The following is a 19935-nucleotide window of genomic DNA, read 5'->3' on the forward strand; positions in this document are numbered from 1 at the left end:
GAGTGAAGACAGAAGAGAGCTCTGGGAGTCCTGGAGGTTGTGAGGCATACTGCAGAGGCCAGGCCCAAGGCCTTGGGGATCCTCCATATCTTGGACCCTCCCTCCTTGTGAAGTACCTAGTAGGAAAGGGTATTTTCTCACTTCCTGAGAAGAAATCAAGGGGGTCCTGGGCCCTGGGCACCATAAACAACAGAAACCCTGTGCTGTGTTACTAACACATAATTCTTGTGTCAGTCTCACAGTTCACAAAGCACTTTCACATCTAGTATCTGATAACATGCTCAGAGGAGCCTAGCAAGTAGATTATTATCCCCATTTAGAGATGAGAAAACTGAGGCTTAGAGGCCTGAGTGATCTGCACCAAGTTTCAGAGTGAACTGTGGCCAAAGCAGAAGGCAAATCACATGTCTAAGGGGAGTAGACAACCGTCCTAGTTTGCCTGGGACTCAAGGATTTTCTGAGATGTCTGAAGTCCGTGCTAAAGCTGGGAAGAGTCAGTCACCCTGCCAACTGAGTCAGGATTTATACACTTCCCACCACCGCCAATAAATCCACAAAGCACAGAAGAGTAGAATGAGAATTCAATAGTATAATGTAGTCTCCACCCAGCTGCCACTGTTGCAATGCATGGCCAGTAGTGTTTCCTCTCTGTCCCCACCTCTGCCTCACTGCTTCCCTGGGATTATCTTCTGCAGCAAATCCCAGACATGATATCATTGTATTCAGGAATATGGAATATGTATCTCTAAAAGATAAGAATTCTTTAAAAATATTAATATCACACAGAAATAATTACCAATAATTTCTCAATGTCATCCACATTATATGCAGTAACAGTGTACGTTTCTGGTGAGACCGCCCTTTTGCTCCGGCAGATGACAGTGTGGCCTCTGTGACCACGGCAGACAGGTAGTTTATGCTGAAGTCTGAGTCCTCAGGAGAACATTAGGGTTTTGTAGCGCTTGCTCACCTGTGTTTTGCACTTTTGTATCAGAGTGGTCTATAAGATTTTTGCAAAATATTTTCATTTTTACACAAAAAGGAAAATGCCTTTGCCTACTGTTACTAAAAGTAGCCATCTGGCAGGAGTGAAATTGTGTTTAGGTGCGGAGGAATTCTTGAATTTACTTGAAATTGTGGAAAAAATCATCAGTATCTGTTGTTACATCAAAAATGCATATTCTACAAAATGTTCATATTTTAAAAGCTAAAGTGCACTGTGAACAGAACTCCACATTTTTTAAATTTTTTTAAACTTAATTATTGTTCAGGCACAGTTTTCTGTTTTTTACTCCCATCCCAGCCCACCCCCAGAACTCCACATTTTAACAGCCATGCATCACTGGGGAGACACTAGCTCACTGAGGTTAGTGAAAACCTAAAAATGTCTAAGGCACTATAATCTTTATGGTGTTTGTTCGCTACTTCCTATTTACTTGGACTTCTTTACCTGAAGACTTCAGACTTTTGGAAATAAAAGCAAATAAAAAGTAGCACAATAAGTCTCAACCTGTGTCTAAAGGAAATCGCCTCTACTAAAAGGGGGTTTCGATGGCCCTCAGCGGGCCAATCTCTGATGATATTCTCAGAATAAGATTCCCATCTCGCAGATGACAGAGCAGAGAAGACCTTCATGGAACAAGGAAAGAGCAGACCACACACCGCCCACAAGGGGGCCTAATCTTAGCCTGGTCTAAGGGTAGGGAATAGGTGTTCTGTCGCCGAACCACTGAACAAGGCCGTGAGAGGAGTCTTAGATCACAGGTTGGAGGCTGTGTGGCTAGTGCTCAAGAGGAACCCTGATTCTCTGCTGAACAGCTGAGACCCTCTAATCCTCAGTCTCCTCAGCCATCAAGTGGGAGTAGTACTGGCTCGTGCTTTCTGTTGTTGAAACTATGACGAAAATGTCTGTGGAACTTTGAACATGGTGCCAGTTTATCTCCCTCTTCGTAAGTGTCAGCTAATTCTATCATTATCTCACATTTACATACTCAACTATATATATCTGTTTTGCGTACATTAAAAAAAACTGATGAAGAAAATTCTCTGGGGTTGTATATTTGCTGACAATCCAATGTATGACTGACTTAGATTTGACAATTATCTCTTTTTTTCTGCCTTTGCTCTTTATTTTTTTCTTTTCTTTTTATCACCATCATCATCATTATCATCATTTGTTATTGTTGTTGATAATGATGATGATGTTGTTATTTCCAAAGGCAAAACTCTAATGAGGTTGGCATTCATGCGGCCTTTTGGTGGTCTGATCGCCAAAGCTCATATAAGTCTTTTTAAAATTTTATTTTATTTTTCCATCACCATTTATCTCCCCTATGACCTCTTCCATCTCTACCTCCCCCCTTTCCCCCTAAGGATAATAGCGTGGTGAATGACAATTCTCTTAATATACTCAGGTGCAAAGAACCTACACGGGGCCATGCTTAGTTCATGGATCGCAGTGCCTTGGTTTCGGTGAATCCATGTGGAATTTCTGACCCACAGAACTGTAAGTTAATAAAAACATCGTTGTTTGAAGCCACCAGATTGGTGGTCATTTGTTGCAGAAGCCATAACAAACTAATAGAGATAACACTCCCAAACACTCCCAAAACAACCTTGAAAAAGAGCAGGGTTAGAGGACTTTTACCTCCCAGTTTTACAACTCAGTAAGAAGTGACAGTAATCAAGACAGTGTGCATAAGAGAGACATGTAACAGTGGAATAGAACTGAGAGTCCTGAATTAAGCCTTCATATGTGCAGTCAACTGATTTTTAACAAGGGTGTAAAGATATTTCGATTGCCTTTCAACAAATTGCACTGGAACAACTGGATATCCACTTGCATAAGATTGAATTTGGATCTATACCCTAAAACATATACAAAAAAAAAATTCACAATAGATCAAAGGTTTAAATGTAAACGCTAAAGCTAAAAAAGTCTTAAAAGAAAACATAGGGACTTCCGGCCAAGATGGAGGCAAAGGTAGACATGCTGTGCCTCCTCACACAACCAAAAAAAAGACAACAACAATTTTAAAACAAAAACAACCACAACTGACAGAAAATCGAACTGTATGGAAGTCTGACAACCAAGGAGTTAAAGAACACACATTCATCCAGACCAGTAGGAAGGACAGAGACCAGCATGCAGAGAGGACTCACGGCAAGGTGGTAGCTGAAAGACCAGGGCAGGCAAGGTTGCCACTGGCAGACCCAGCACTGGATTGTGGAGTGGGGCGTGCAAGGCTGCAACTGGCCAGCAAGGCTATCGTGACTGGCAGACCGGGCAGTCCCACATTCTCTCGCAGATAAACCGGGAGGAACAACTGGGGAGCAAGACAGACCACGCAATCCAGAGCTCCAGCTCAGGGAAATAAAGCCTCAAACCTCTGACTGAAAACACCTGTGGGGGTTGAGGTGTTTGGAGAGACTCCCAGCCTCACAGGAGAGTTCTTTGGAGAGACCCACAGAATCCTAGAATGTACACAAGCTCACTTACCCAGAATCAGCTCCAGAAGGGCCCAGTTTGCTTGCAGGAAGTGGGGGAAGTGACTAAAAGCCGGCAGAGAGCAGAGCAAGTGTCATTGTTTCCTCTTGAACCCCTTGCCCACGTACAGCGTCACAACGCAGCGGCATGTGTTGCCCCACCCTGGTGAACACCTAAGGTTCTTCCCCTTACATGTAACAGGTGCACCAAGACAAAAAAAAATAGCCCATATGAAAGAGCAGATCAAAGCTCCAGAAAAAATAAAACTAAGCGACAAAGAGATAACACAGTTCAAAACACTGATAATCAGGATGCTCACAGAATTGGTTGAATTTGGTCACAAATTAGATGAAAAAATGAAAGTTAGGATAAGTGAAATAAAGAAAGATGTACAGGGAACCAATAGTGATGGGAAGAAAACTGGGATCAAATCAATGGTGTGAACCAAAAGGAAGACAGAAACATCCAACCAGAAAAGAATGAAGAAACAAGAATTCAAAAAAAATGAGGAAAGGCTTAGGAACCTCCAGGACATCTTTAAACATTCCAACATCTGAATTATAGGGGTACCAGAAGGAGAAGAGGAAGAGCAACAAATTGAAAACTTATTTGAACAAATAATGAAGGAGAACTTCCCTAATTTGGCAAAGGAAATGAACTTCCAAGAAGTTCAGGAAGTTCAGAGAGTTCCAAAGAAGTTGGACCCAAGGAGGAACACACCAAGGCACATCATGACTACATTACCCAAGATAAAAATAAAGAGAAAATCTTAGAAGCAGCAAGAGTAAAGGAGACAGTTACCTACAAAGAAGTGCCCATAAGACTGTCAGCTGACATCTCTGAAGAAACTTTGCAGGCAAGAAGGGGCTGGAAAGAAGTATTCTAAGTCATAAAAGGCAAGGACCTACAACCAAGATTACTCTACCCAGCAAAGCTTTCATTTAGAACCGAAGGGCAGACAAAGTGCTTCTCAGATAAGGTCAAGTTAAAGGAGTTCATTGTCACCAAGCCCTTATTATATGAAATGTTAAAAGAATTTGTCTAAGAAAAAGAAGATAAAAAATATGAACAGTAAAATGACAGCAAATTCACAGTTATTAACAACCACGCCTAAAACAAAAACAAAAACAAACTAAGCAAACAATTAGAACAGGAATGGAACCATAGAAATGGAGATCACATGGAGGGTTAGCAACAGGGGAGTGGGAGGAGGAGAGAAGGGGAAAAGTTACAGAGAATAAGTAGCATAGACAGTAGGTAGAAAATAGAGGAAGGTTATAGTATGGGAAATGTAGAAGCCAAAGAAGTTATATGTATGACCCGTGGACATGAACTAAAGGGGGGGATGTGGGTGAAAGGGGATGTGCAGGGTAGAGGGAAGGGGAGGAAATGGGACAACTGTAATAGTATAATCCATAAAATATATTAAAAAAGAAAACATAGGCATAAGTCTTTATGAACTTTAGGATTAGACAATGGTTTATACCAAAAGCACAATCAACAACAGAAAAAATAAATTGAACTTTCTGAAAACTAAATTTTGTGTTTGGAAGACACAGTCCAGAAAGTTCAAAGAGTCTACAAAATGGGTGAAAATATTTGCAATCATATATCTGATAAGGAGTTTGTATCCATAATATAAAAAGAACTATCACAACTCAATAACGAAAATACAAATAATCTGATTTTAAAATGAGCAAAGGCCTTAAATTAGACATTTCCCCAAAGAAGATTTGTAAATGGCCCACAAGCACATACAAATATACTCAAAATTATTAGTCTTTAGGAGATGCAAATCAAAAACCACGATGAAATGCTACTTCCCACCTACTTGGATGGCTAAAATAAAAAGGAGACATTAACAAACATTGATAAGCATATATAGAAATTAGATCCTTTATATATTGCTGATGAGCATATAAAATGGTGCAGCTACTCGGGAAAACAGTCCTAATAATTAAACAGTTACCCTATGACCTAGCAATTTCACGCTTAGGTGTGTGTCCAAAAGAATTGAAAACATGTGCCCACGCAAAAACTTGCACATGAATGCTCATAGCTACTTTATTCACAATAACCAAAATAACAGCCCAAATGTCCGTCATCTGATGAATGGATAAATAAGTGTGGTATCTCCATACAATGGAATATTATTCAGCAGCCAAAAGGAATGAGGTGTATCCCTTGAAAACAATTTTCTGAGTGTGAGGAACCAGATACAAAAGGCCACACGGAATATAATTCCATTTATGTGAAATGTCCAAAACAGACAAATCTGCAAAGACAGAAAGCAGACTCTCATCCCCTGGCTGACGGGGCAGGGGGAGAGGAAATGGGTAATGACTGCTAATAGTTACCAGGTTTCTTTTGGAGGTGCTGAAACGGTTCTGGAATTACATGCACGGCTCTGTGAGTGATCTAAAAACCACCGAATTATATACCTTTAAAGGAGCAAATTTTATCGTACATGAATCATTTCTCAATAAAAGGAAACATTATGACCATTTTAAGAGCAATATGGAAGCACTTAGTGATACTAAATATGCGTACCCCTATGACTCAGAAACCTCACCGCTGTCTGTGTACTTCCGACCATCAGAGCCATGGCGGCCTACACATGGGGACATTGATTGCTGTCTGACAGCAGGATGTTAAAAACAACCCAAATGTCCATCACTAGGGAAACTGATCATTGAAATGTGGTGGATACGTACCATCAAACACCACACAGCAGTTAGCAGCAATGAGCCTGTTAGCATCCCACACTAGAAATAGATCTTATAAACAGTATATAAACAGTGCTGAGCTAAAAATAGAAAGTGAGAAACAGAACAAGACCCAGACCAAGTACCATTTATATAAACTGAAAATACATAAATACAATACATTCTTCAATAAGGCATGAAAATGCAAAAATATAGCATCTTAGAATAGCTACCAGCGGTAGGAGCAGGGACAGGGAGGAAAAAAACAGGATGAATAAGGAAAATAATAAAATATAATAGAAGCAAAGGCAAGGACATGCAAATGTTGACAATGTGCTATGATGGAGAAGAATAAATAACTCTCTGACCTTGAGGTCCAAAGGGAAAGAGAAGGCGGAGGGCGGAAAGGAAGTGGGGTGGGGAGGAGAGGAGGGCAGGAAGGAGGTAGCTCAGAGGCACTCCGCAATTTTAACAGATTGTCTCCGCAGGTAGAATTGTGGTGGGGTTTAGTTCTCCATCTCCTTCAAAACAAAATCTTTTAAATATATTTTTTAGTTTTAAAAGATTAAAAATGACAAAAGTCTTAGATGGCTTTTAAGTGACATTTAAGGACATCTTGATGCCGTAGACAGCCAGAAAATTATAACCAGTATCATTCCCTCAGGGCATTAAAGCAGATTAAAAATGACTGTGTTATGAAGTATAACCTATCACCTCTTCTCTCCATTCTTATAGAATCTATTCTAGCCTTAACTTGACATTTTGAGTACTTCCCGTCACCGGTGACCTTGATCCCACTCAGCTATCATCAAATATTGTCATCCCACAGGAAGAAAAGCATTGAGTAGTTTCTCCCTGGCCTTGCAATAAGGTCATCTCTCAGAAAACCCAGAAGTCAGCAAGAGAAAGGCTCTCCAGGATTTAATCCGGGGCCAGCTGGAAGAAGCAGATGGGAAGAGCAAGGGTCGGGAACCTTGGAAGTTCTCTTGTATCTTAGTGCCTTGCTTGGCTCTCTGCTGGAACAGCACAGTAACCCCCACTGCTGGGACCACCTAATACTACTTAACAGACTCAACTCAGCCCTAAGATCTGGTACCACCACTTTCAAAGAGGGATGTAAGAAACCCTGGGTTTTTTGTTAAGATACTTGCTGATCTCTTAATATGTTAGGCTTGTACATGGGTCTATGAGTTGGTACCCAGGTCCCGCTACAATAATTTTTGGTTCCATTTCTTTTCCTGGTGGCCTAGTTCTCTCCTGCTCTCCTTGCCCTATACAAGGTCATGGTCGGATCCATGACTAGGGTGCTCTCCTGACTAGGGTGCTCTCCTGCTTCTCCAAGACTTGCTCCCATGACTTCTTAATGTTGGATGGTCTCCTACCCGCTTAGGTCCTAACATAGCTAAATAATGTCTAGATCCCACCCACCTCACTCCTGATGATGACAGACCAATGCAAAATACAGAAGGAACATAGTTGCCCCAAGGGTCTGTCTGATGGCAGATGGAGTCCCCGTGGGCTGAGCCATGTGGAATATGCTAGGATCACAAAAACTGTAAGTTGGGCATGGGGCAGGGGACACATTTTAATCAACGTTCTGAGCAAGAAGAGGGGAAAAAAAAGGGATATGCCCATAAATGGATAGCTGAATTCAGCTTTGGGGAGATGGTTAATCTTAACAGAGGGCAGATCGAAAGCAGCCCCACTTTGTTTTTGCTCTATTCTTTGACACAGCGCCACAAGATTAGGAAGAGGCATGTGTTGTTCAAGTGTGCAGAAAAGCGAAAAGAAAGAGGTCAAATATAGAAACTACAGACTGAGAAACAGCTCGTCGCTACAATAAGGAGACAATAACAAAAATGAAGCCCAACATAGGCTGAGTTATTACATGCTGGGCACAGTGCTAGGTGCCTTGCACACATCACTGCGTCTGAGCCGTCACATGGAACCCATGAAGAAAGCATTACTATCCTGATTTCACCGCTGAAGAAGCTGAAGCTCAGAGAAGGTGTTCTGGACGGCCACGCCTGTGCTCCGCAGACTCTGAAGCAGACCATCCCCGATTGTGCAGAAAGCAAAGTGGTGTTCACCGGACTCCATGAGGTCACTGACTGCACCGGGCAGCCCATTGTGTGCGACGCAACTTAAACCACTTTATTGGAATGTTTTACCCAGAAAAGCTAGAGACTAAATATTCCTTGACATCAGCAAGGCAGATTCTCTGCAATGTCACTGGGAATCAAAACAAGGAAAGCGGTGTGGACAACAGATTCAACCGACTTGTAGCTGGAATGATCATTTTCTAAAAGTATTACTCACTCAATACAGCAAAACCTGCCTAGCATTCTGAATTTGCCTGGTCCCAATCCAATGATTTTATCAATGATTTGGATAAAATATGTACGGCATGTTTGTCAAATCGCAGGGTACACAAGGGATGACGATTATTTTGGATGACGGATTTGAATAGATTGTTTAGCTAGAATGTCCGTCTTCTAAAAATGGTTCTCAGTGTATCGAAACCTACTCAGAAGATCTTCAGGGCCCTGCTGCTAACAGGCCGACTTTGTCTGGTCCTACTCAGCAACTCCCTCAGTGACGTGGATAAAAGATGCATACATGACATGCATACATGTATGACATGTTTGCCAAGTTGCAGAGAACACGAGGGATAATTATAATATCAGACAGCAGAACTCAAACACTTCTAAAAATCTTATCGAGCTGGAATGATGTCACAGCAGACAAGATGAAATTACGAAGAAAAAATATGTAACAATCCTTTATTTAGGCTCATACTGCCATTTAGGAAACCATGGGAAAGAAGTAGCCCAACAGTCTTTCTATAACCAGTGCCAGGGACTTACAGTTGGCTGCACGTTCAATTTAATGATAGGGTTGCTAAACACAAACTAAAGCCAGGACAGTGTTAATAGCATCAGGATATAAACAGAGACACTGTTCCTTCCATCCTCAGCCGGAGACCGGTCAGTTCTGGTTCCGGGAATAGGTTTGAATGGGTTGTTTCGAGGTATCTATCGCTGTATAAAAAACCACCCAGATTTAGTGGCTTAAAATTGTTTATTCTGTGTCTCACGATTCTGTGTGTTGGTCGGGCTCTGCTGGATGTTCGTTGGCTTGGCTGGGAACCTCTGCTGCGGCTGCAGCCACAGGCAGGACACTGAGCGGCTGCTCCACTCAACAGAGCCAACATCTCAGTTCTCCGTGGGGCATCTCATCACCCAAGGCTTTCCCCTCCAGCAGAGCAGCTGACCCTACACGGTGGCCAGCTTCCAAGAACGCAAAGATAAAATTTGTTAGGCTTTTTTAAGGCTCTGGACCAAAACTGTCACAGTCACCTCTGCCTGGTCCATGTAGGTCAAGGAAGAGCCAGAATTCAGTGTGGGGCAGACAACACAAGAACAGGAGTGCCAGGGGTCACTCTTTGGAGGCCGTCAGAGGAAGACAACCGGGATTGTAATGAATTATATTCTAAAATTCTTGTATAGTGTGAAAGACTTAAATAAACTTGGGAGTTTTAATACAGTCGTGATGTTTTATAGGTTCGCAAGAGCTGTTTTCAAATTCTTGGAGGACTAGATAGAGAAGAGGGCTTAGCTATACCCTATATATCTCCAGGAACGAGATTAGGACTAGACCAGGTCTCGACACCACTGCTGAGTGCCCGCTGACCTGGGGGCATGCAGAGAAGTTTCTGCCCCAGCAGGAAGTCCTACTAGATAGCCTCTAAGGCCCCTTTCAACTCTTGAAATCTCAGACTCTAATTATGTGCCTCCCTTCTGGTGGTTATTTCTTGGTGTGAGTCCTATCTCCTCAGCCAGATTTTAAATTGGAGAAGCTAGATGAAGGAATAGAAAGATTTCTGGAGTAGCGTCTAGTCTTTGCTTCGCCACCAGTCAGCTGCTATGACTGTGGGTTACTTAATGTCCCTGGGCCTCGGTGTCTTTATCTAGAAAAGGAGGGGATTGGATTCTAACTGCCCTCCCAGTGCAAAGTCAGGGTAATAAACAACAACTTTGTTATGGTTACATTAAGGATACAACGGACAGGAAAATTGATAAAGTACTTGAGATATTTTATTTCCTGGCCTATTGTACTCAATATTAGCTTTCATTACTTTCATGATCATTACTACACCGTTTTCTGAGTCTGTGATTTCCATGTATACAATAAAATCTTCTCAGAAAGTGACTCATAACCAGGAGCCCACCACGACCTTGTAGAGGGCAAGCCCTCCACAAATAATCGAATTAACTATGAAATAGCTTGGGCAACAAAATGTGTTCTCTTACTCCACGTCCAGCAGAGGGAGCCAAAGAAAAGGAACAAGTTCTTGCTCAGCTTAGGTACCAAACAGTAAAACCAAAGGTCCAGGCTTTTAGAGGTCTCCTCATTCACTGCTCCCACGCGACCCCCAACCCCCACCTGCACCCTCACTTTATAGATTGTGAAACTGAGGTCAAGAGAGGAAAGGGGATTTCCCCAAGTTACCAACTAATACTAAGTGGTAAGATCCTCAGGAGTGTGGGAGGGAGGAAAAATCCTGTATTCACGACCTTAATTCTTGGGTCTTCAATCCGTGGTCCTCCTGATGCTGCCATGTTGCTTTTCTGCTCTGCAAGGAAATTAGCTGCAGATAACTGTGGCCTCAACAGCAACTTTTCCTCAGTTATCTGACAGCATAGGCGCTGGATTTGGGTCCTGACTCTGCTCCTTACTAACTATGTGACCATGGGTAAGTTACACAGTGTCACCAAGATTCAGAATCATATCTTCAAAGTGGTCATAAATAACTACACTTATTTCAAAGGGTTGTTGAGAGTACTAAGTAAAATGATGTGATGCAAAATGCCTTAATAGATATAAATACCTACATTTGTCAAAAAGAAATTGTTTAATCTAAATGGATTGAAGCATGGGTCTCAAACTGAGATGCCTGCAGGAGCCAACCATTTGAGTAAAGCTGCCTGGATGCCTGATAACAAGGACTTTCAGGGACTGCAGCCAACCTCAAGTTCACAGCCACGGGAGACAACCATCCGTTACCAGGAGGAGATTCAAGCCCAGTGCTGCCAGATTTTCCAATATGTCAAGAGAAGCTGGAAATCAGGGGTTTTATGTGCACATTTCTGATTTTAAAAATACTGCACAGACCAAATAAAATCCAGGCCAGCAGCTTGTTGTGCCTGCTGTTAAAGCTAATTTTAGAGCCTCATATGCAGCCATACAACATTCTAGAACTGAGAAACTCAGCCCAAAAAAATCGGGAGAAATGATCTCTCCTTTGGAGGGAATGTGCCGATAATGTAGACCCACAGGACTGTTTGCCCAAGGGCCTTACTCAGCGAACACGTTGAAGCTCTGGGCATTGTGTTGCAGTACCTAGAATATGCTCCAACGTTCCTTGATGACTTTAGATTTTCCTGCCCCCTCTGTGACTGATGTCATGGTCTTCCAGCTCGGCTATACATTATACTTGCACATTCCACACAGATCTATTTTTTTCTTTACAAGGTAGAAGATAACATTTCTCGACTTTTTACATGACACTCATTGTCACTTAACAGCTGCCTCCATTAGATATTCACTGAAAAGAGGTTCATGGTAAGCGACAACCTGGGGGGTTAAGTGTCTAGAAATTTTTAGACCAAACTGCTAATGCACATTAAGAATGAAAACCATTTTTGTTCCAGTCAAAGAAAAAAAAATAAATTTCAAGGCACATCAGAATAGGAAAAAGAAAAAGAATGTTAAAATGGGGGGAAAAAAAGGCAAGGCCAAGGGAATGGGAGGGAGATAGCAGAAAATTTCAACCCCGCCTTAAAGATCTTTGAGTTGTTCTCACTTCTCTACCCAGCAGGCTTCAGCCCTGTGGTTTATGCTTCATTTTCACTGGGCATCTCCATCATCTCCCTTGGGGGAAGAGGGCTGATTGGGCCACATATTTATTTCTTATTGTTTCTCTACTTGTAAGATATTCTTGGGCAAACTCAGGGTGGTGATTTAATTTATTGTCTGGAGTATTTCAAGCTATCCCTTTGGAGACCGGGGGATGTTACTGCTCTGAGTGTAGACCTTTGTTTCCAACTGAGGTTTCCAGTTAGCATGGTCGAGGTATGAGTGTGTTGGCTTGGCTATGTTAGGGTTTGTCTCAATGATGCAAAAAAGATTTTTTTAAAAAATCAGTCTGAGCCCTGGCTGGTGTCTCTCAGTGGATTGAGTGCTGGCCTGTGAACCAAGGGGTTTGAGTCCCAATTAGGGCACATGCCTGGGTCGTGAACCAGGTCCCCAGCTGGGGACACAAGAGGTAACCACATATTCATGTTTCTCTCCTTCTTATTCTCCTCCCTCTAGAAATAAATAAATAAAATCTTTTTTTAAAATGCCCTAGAACATTAAGAAAACTGCTGAGACCAGGTCAGTGGAAGTGGCACCAAGATAATGAAAGGAGGAAATGGTAAAACGCTGGTTGCTGGGATGGGAACCGAGTGTGAGGGGTTATGGAGAACGCCAAGGCATGCTGTAGTCCAGGTGTGAAGGGCTAATGAGCAAGAGAAACCACAGCCTGAAGAGAGCCTGGGGACCAATGCCAAAGCCTCGTTCGTGCCCTGCCGTCCCCCAGTCGTTTTGGTATGGAAAAGCCAATGGATTACTAGAGATTCAAGTTTTTACATACCAACAAAGCAAGGTTAACTTTCACAAGGGACAGCAAAGACTAGCAGAAATAAGAGGCCGAGCTCTCTTGCTCGGTAAATAACTCTGTGACCTGAGCAAGCTACTTAATCTCTTTGGGTTTTAATTTTACAGTTTACAAATGAAACATTTATAAGATAAAAATCCAAAGACCCTTCCAGATCCTAAGTTTTATAGTCAGGCATTTTTTCCTAAGTTTGTATTTTGGGAGGAAAAAAGTTCAAGCCTATAGTAAAGATAAAAGAATTGAGTTAACATCTAGATTCACCAATTGTTAACATTAAGCTGCATTTGCTTTATCTTTTGCCTCCACTGTTATCTATCTATTTATCCATCTGTCTATCCATCTACAGAGGAAATGCAGAAGGAATGTATATATATATTAATATTGTTGTTGTGAAATCACTTAATCACTGACAGTCATTACATTCCATCACTGAATGCTTCACTATGCACATAATAAGGACATTCTTACATTGTGTACATAACCACAATATCATAATCACATCTAAGAAAATTACCACAGTCTCATATAATCTAATATCAAGTTCACATTCATATTTCTACAATTGTACCAATTCTTGTACTTTTTACGTTTTTAGCCTTCAAAATGTTCAAGTATTGAGTAGTGCTCATCTTTCTGTGCTTTCTTTCACAATTTTTTTACATTGATTTTTTGAGGCATCCAGTTATTCTGTAGAACGTTTACATGTTCTGGATAAGGCTGCTTCCTCGTGGTGAAATATACCACATTTCCATTATTTCCTGTACACTGTACACTAGGTCTGGCAACTTGATCTGATTCAGGTTAAGCATGGTTGGCAAGAACGCTTCGTAGGCAATGTAGTGTTCTTCATGTCGCCTTACACAAGGAGACACGTGGTGTCAGACTGTCTCAGTATTTGTGACGGTAAGTCTGAGATGGCTAAGGTGGTGATGGCCGGATCTCCCCAGAGTGAAGGTCCATTTTCCCCTCCTTTGTCCTTAGTGATCTGTGGAGTAGTGATGGGACACTATATGAATAAACTGTCCCCCCAAACCTCTCTCCCAACTACTTTAGTGACTATTTGAAGATCCCTGTCTCCATCACTATGCTGGGTTACAGGCATTGTCTAATTCTGCGCTTCCTTCTGTATTTATTAGTAAGCATTCTGCTGTGAAGACGAGCTTTCCTTTTACTTTTTCTTCTCTATCTGTCTCTCTCCCTCTCCTTCTCTCCATCTCTTAATCTTTCCCTCTCTTTCTCCCTCTCTCTCCTGCTCTCTCTCTTTCTTGTCTCTCAATTTCTCTTTCCCTTACCCTCTCTTATCTTCCTTTCTTTCTCCTTCTCCCTCTTATTACTATGATCTCATGAGTTTCTCTTTTATGTAATGTGGCATAATCATTTCCTTTATTCTTTTTGATGTCCACATGATCCCAAATTTTGCTAAAGAAAGTCTCATTAAGATGAATCCTATATCCTTCCTGTAAGAAAGCACTGGTTTTTGTTTGTTTGTTTCAGTTTTTCCTTGCTGACTAGCAAGGAAATAAAATTTTTCTAATTTGTTTCATGGTTTTTCTTCCCCAAGCCTAGATTCTACCACTCTCCAGGGAGTCGTGTTCCTTTTTGGTGGAAAATGATGTTCACATCAAGATCTGGGCAGCAAGTGCACCCATTACACCCAAGTGTCATTGCCTGTGAGTCCTTTCAAGTGGGCAAAGCTAGGGAATAGATATATTTAAGGCTTCACATATTCAAATTTAATATAAAGTGTTTTTCTAAACTTCTTTTATTTTCTACTTTTATTTTTCCCTTATATTTCTATATCCACTTATTTGATTTGTCCCACAAAACTTATGTATCATTTCAAAATTATAATGCTAACATTACTAATAACCAATAAACATAATAAAACTTTATATGCCATTAAAGTCTTTTTGTTCTTAAGATATATCCCACTAAGGCATGGTCAGCCAGAGTCCCAGTATCAAAAGTTAATGGAATCAGAGTTCCAGCCAAGATGGAGGCACAGGTAGAAACCCTTTGCTTCCTCTCACAACCAAAAGGCGGATAACAACCAATCTAAAATCAATAAACAACCACAAGCACCAGAAAATCAAACTTCATGGAACTGTGACAACCAAGGAATTAAAGAAAAAATCAACCAGACTGGTAAGGTGGACCCAGAGAGGGGGCGACTCAGAAAAACCTCGGGGAGATGGCTGAGGGGCAAGGCTGACTGCTGAGCTCAGCAGAGCTGTGAGGGAGGGACTGACTTAAGAGGAAAACTGAGACTCAGAGCTGACTGTGGGCTACGGCTGGGGTTGCCATGATGGAAGATACTTCCAGTTTGACTCGAGAGTCTATTGGAAAGCGCACTAGAGAGGAGCAGGCCAGCTGCATTGTTCCCTCTCTGGCCCCTCCCCCACAGGCAGCACAGCAAAGAGGGTCGCCCTGCCCAGGTGAATACCTAAGGCCCTGCCCCTTACAATTTATCGGCTTCGCCAAGACAAAAAAATATGGCCCAAATGAAAGAACACAACAAAACCTCAGAACTAAGTGGTGAGGACATTGCCAACCTAACTGATGGAGAATTTAAAGCCCTGGTAATCAAAACGCTCACAGAACTGATTGAGCTTGGTCAAAACATGTAAGATACCCAAAAAGAAAATAAAGCAAAATATTCAGGGAACCAATAGTGACGAGAAGAAAACCAGGATTCAAAGCAATGATTTAGAACAAAAGGAAGAAATAAACATCCAACTGAATCAGAACAAAGAAACAAGAATCCAAAAAAATGAAGAGGCTGAGCAATCTCTGGGACAACCTGAAACATTCCGATATCCGAATCATAGGGGTGCCAGAAGGAGAAGAGCAACAGCAAGAAATTGAAAACTTATTTGAATAAATAACGAAGAAAAACTTCCCCAGTCTGGCGAAGGAAATACACTTCCAGAAAGTCCAGAGAGTCCCAAAGAAGTTGGACCCAAGGAGAAACCCACCAAGACACATCATCATTAAGTTACCCAAGATTAAAAACGAAGAGAAAATCCTAAAACCAGCAAGAGGAAAGGAGACAGTTACCTACAAAGGAGTGCCCATAAAACTATCAGCTGATTTCTCAAAAGAAACCTTACAGGTAAGAAGGGGCTGGAAAGAAGTGTTCCAAGTCATGAAAGGCAAGGACCTACATCCAAGATTGCTCTATCCAGCAAAGCTATCATTAACAATGGAAGGGCAGAAAGAGTGCTTCCCAGATAAGGTCAAATTAAAGGAGTTCATCATCACCAAGCCCTTACTATATGAAATGTTAAAGGGACTTATTTAAGAAAAAAGAAAATAAAAAAATATGAACAATAAAATGACAACAAACTCGTAGCTATTAACAAATGAACCTAAAAGAAAAAGAAAAACAATGAAAACAAAAACTAGGCAAACAGCCAGAACAGGAACAGGATCAGAGAAATGGACATCACACAGAGGGAGTTCAGTGGGGAGGGGGAAGGGAGGAATGGGGGGAAAGGTAGAGGGGAGAAGAAGTATAATTAGTAGGCATAAAATAGACAGGGAAAGATTAAAAAAATGGTATAGGAAACAGGACTCAGAGAACTTATATGTACAACCCATGGACATGAACTAAGGGGGGGAGGTAATGCTAGAGGGTTGCAGGGGCAGGATGGATGGGGGATAAATGGGGGGAAATTGGGAAAACTATAATAGCATAATCAATAAAAAATACTTTTAAAAAGTTCATGGAATCAATTCCTTTCTCTATGTGGTTATTTTATCAATACAATATAGCTAGAGTTATTTGTTTAATTATTGTATTTTAATGTTGGAGTTTGCTTCTTTCCATCCCTTTTAATTTAATTTCACTTTCCAGCTATATAAGACATTCAAACACTCCCACACCCATTCCCAACACCTCAGTCTCACTCCTACTTCATTATAGATGTTATTAATTTCTGCTTTATCCTTATTGTGTTTCTTTTTGCAACACACACACATTGCCTTCTTTCTGGGCAAAGGATAACCTGCTATACATGTTTTTGCACCTTGCTACTTTGTTGGGAACTTCCCTACCTGGTTTCAGGAGCTTAACACCACCCCCACTCCCTTGGCTAAGGCTGAGTGAGTGACCCTCAGACCATAAGCCACTAAGGAGACAAAGCTTATCTCCCAGGCAGGAGCATCACTTCTGCTCCTTTTTCCATAACTGGCCTCCAGTGCTTGGTCGGTTAGCCAATGGCGGGTAAGATTCCTCAAGGGAGGATTGACCTAAGACAGGCACAATCATGTGGAGGCCCCAGGGAAGGACTTGGCAGGCTATGGAGAAAGGGAGTGATGGACCCTCACCCCTAGGTTTTGACGAAACCTGGCTCCCTTGAGTCCTTGAGAAGTCTCCAAAATTTCCTTGGCTATCTGCCTCCTCTGCCTGACTTAATCCTGAAACAATGACAGAAGGTGGTGCAGCCCTGTGCTGGAAAGGGTGGGCTCCCTGGGTGATCAGGCCTGAGAAAGGATATGTAAAATCCTGTAAAGCCTGCTTTGCTAAGAATGCTCTTAGTTAAATGATAAAGGTCCAAGCAGGAAATGAGTTTGTTTCCCAAAGTTTTGTAGCCTTTTAGCTGATGGACCCTGACTCAGAAGAAGTTCTAATAGTTCCTTGTATGCTATCTACTGTTTGATCCTTACTGCCTGACAATGATTAATGAGCTGTACCAGTATTCCTGCACAAATTAAACCCAATGAAAGCCTTTCTGGGCAAGGGTCAACGTGCTCTCCCCTTGAGAGAGTGGCCAGGCCATTCTGAGGCACTACCCCCCAACTTGAGAGAGTAGCCGTGTGGTCCCTCTTCCTCCTCAGGACTCGGTAGTCTGTGTGAATTTGTCTCATATCTCATCCATGATGCCATGGGCACCATTAGCCAGTGCACACATCACTTCTTTCACTTACCAATATATCCTAGAAGTTCCTCTAAATCCATTAATAAAGATCTTTGTTCTTTCTCATGTATCACCAGGTATTTTCAAAGGCATATTTATGACCTAGGACTTTGGAAAACAGGAACCATTGACCTGGCACTAAAATGGAAGATATTTTTTTCAGGGGGAACAGAAGCAGGTGCCTTTATTGGGGGCCATGGGTTGACTGGCTGCACCCAAAGGCCATGCTCTTGATCTTGAAGTCACCCTCTGCTGCCAGGTAGTTGACGGCCTCCAGGTTGAGGCAGTTGGGGAACTTGAATGTGCATCCATCTGGCAGCTTGACGGTCAGGTCTGCTCGGTCAAAGGGATGCGCACCTCTGTGGCACTTCCAGACTGGAAGGGGAAGTCAGGCTCCTGCTGCCCAGCCCCTAGGCCTGCCATCCTCACTGTTCCACACAGCAGTGTTGGTGCCCCTATGTATACTGAAGCGAGGGTTGAAGTGCAGGTAAATGTTGTTACCATCTTTGCCCAGGTTCAGCATGAAGCTCTTGACCTCAGGTCCACCCCACTGTGTACCCTCAGGCACTCCCCAGGTTGGTGGCAACCAGACCACAAGCCATGACTGAGGACAGGAGGGTGGCCCTGGGGACTGCAGCTCCCTCTGTCTGTAGACCACCTGAGGGTGTAATGGAAGACTTTTAAGTTAGGAATAGACCAGAGACCAGCTGAGCTGGAGGGATGACATGACTTACCCATGCAGACGATGTGGGGCTAGGCTGCCCAGGTTCTCCTTCGGGACTGAGGAACAACTCCCAGCTGTTAGGAGTACCCCGGCTGAGCCTACTGCTGGCGCTCCCCACGGGGCCTGCACTGGCCCAGATAGAGCTGACTCTGTGAGGATCCCATTCCTTGCTGCAGCGAGCCTGCATCCAAACACAGGCTTGTCCCAACTTAGGACCACTCTGAAGGGCCACTCCACTCCAGAGCCCTTGTTGTGACCACATCCAGGACCAACTTCCCTCTCTGCCAGGCCTGCTTCCTCCTGACCCTGGTGTTGACCTTGAGGCATGTCCTAGCAAAGCTCCTACCCAGTGACCTCCACCTGGGGATCTGCTGTCTGGGGAGCCCAATCTGCGATTCCCAGAGTCATCACTTATCAAATCTTCTGACAAAAAAGTCTGCTACATTGCACTATATCATATCCACTTTTAGTTCCTTATTAATGTAGTTAACTCAAGAACATTGGTGCCACCAGTCAGAATTTCTGGGGAAAAACAAAAGATAAGTGCCATGTGATTTCACTTATATTTGGAATCTAATGAACAAAATAACAAACAAAACAGAAACAGACTCATAGAGACAGAGAACAGACTGACAGCTGTCAGGGGGGGAGGTTAAGGGCCTGGGTGAAAAAGGTGGAGGAATTAAGAAAAATAAGCTCATAGCTACAGACAACAGAATGGTGATTACCAGAAGGAAAAGGGGGTGAGGGAGGGTAGAAGAGGGTAAAGGGAGGATAAATGGTGATGGAAGGAAACTTCACTTTGGATGGTGAACACACAATATAATGTACAAATGATGTGTTACAGAATTGTACGCATGAAACCTATATAATTTTATTAACCTATGTCACCCCAATAAATTCAATTTTAAAAGTCTCTATCTTTAGAGTTTCTTGCCATCGATACTATTTTGTTTGTTTGTTTTATTTAAAACATGATGTGGGCCCTGGCCATGTAGCTCAGTTGATTAGAGCATCATCCAGATAAGCCAAGGCTGCTTGTTCGATTCCCAGTCAGGGCTCAAACAAGAATCCACCAGTGAGCCCTGGCTGGTGTAGCTCAGTGGATTGAGCGTGGGCCTGAGAACCACACGATCACGGTTCGATTCCCAGTCAGGGCACATGCCTGGGTTTCGGGCCAGTTCCCAGCAGGGGACTCACGAGAGGCAACCATACATACATTGATGTTTCTCTCCTCTCCTTCCTTTCCTCTTTAAAGATAAATAAATAAAATCTTAAAAAAAAAAGAATCCACCAGTGAGTGCATAAATATGTGGAACACCAAACTGATCTCTCTTTCCTTTCCTCTCTCTCTAAAATAAAATCAAACAAACAAACAA

General features: G+C 42.4%; 1 pseudogene; it reads right to left on the bottom strand.

Annotated features, from left to right (window-relative positions):
- Positions 1 to 17870: 17870 nt before the first annotated feature.
- LOC118992258 (galectin-1-like) lies at positions 17871 to 18486 on the bottom strand (annotated as a pseudogene).
- Between the last annotated feature and the right edge of the window lie 1449 nt (positions 18487 to 19935).

The sequence above is a fragment of the Sturnira hondurensis genome, unplaced genomic scaffold (genome assembly GCF_014824575.4).
Source record: "Sturnira hondurensis isolate 20B ecotype Veracruz unplaced genomic scaffold, ASM1482457v3 Scaffold0008196, whole genome shotgun sequence".
Taxonomy (NCBI): Eukaryota; Metazoa; Chordata; class Mammalia; order Chiroptera; family Phyllostomidae; genus Sturnira; species Sturnira hondurensis.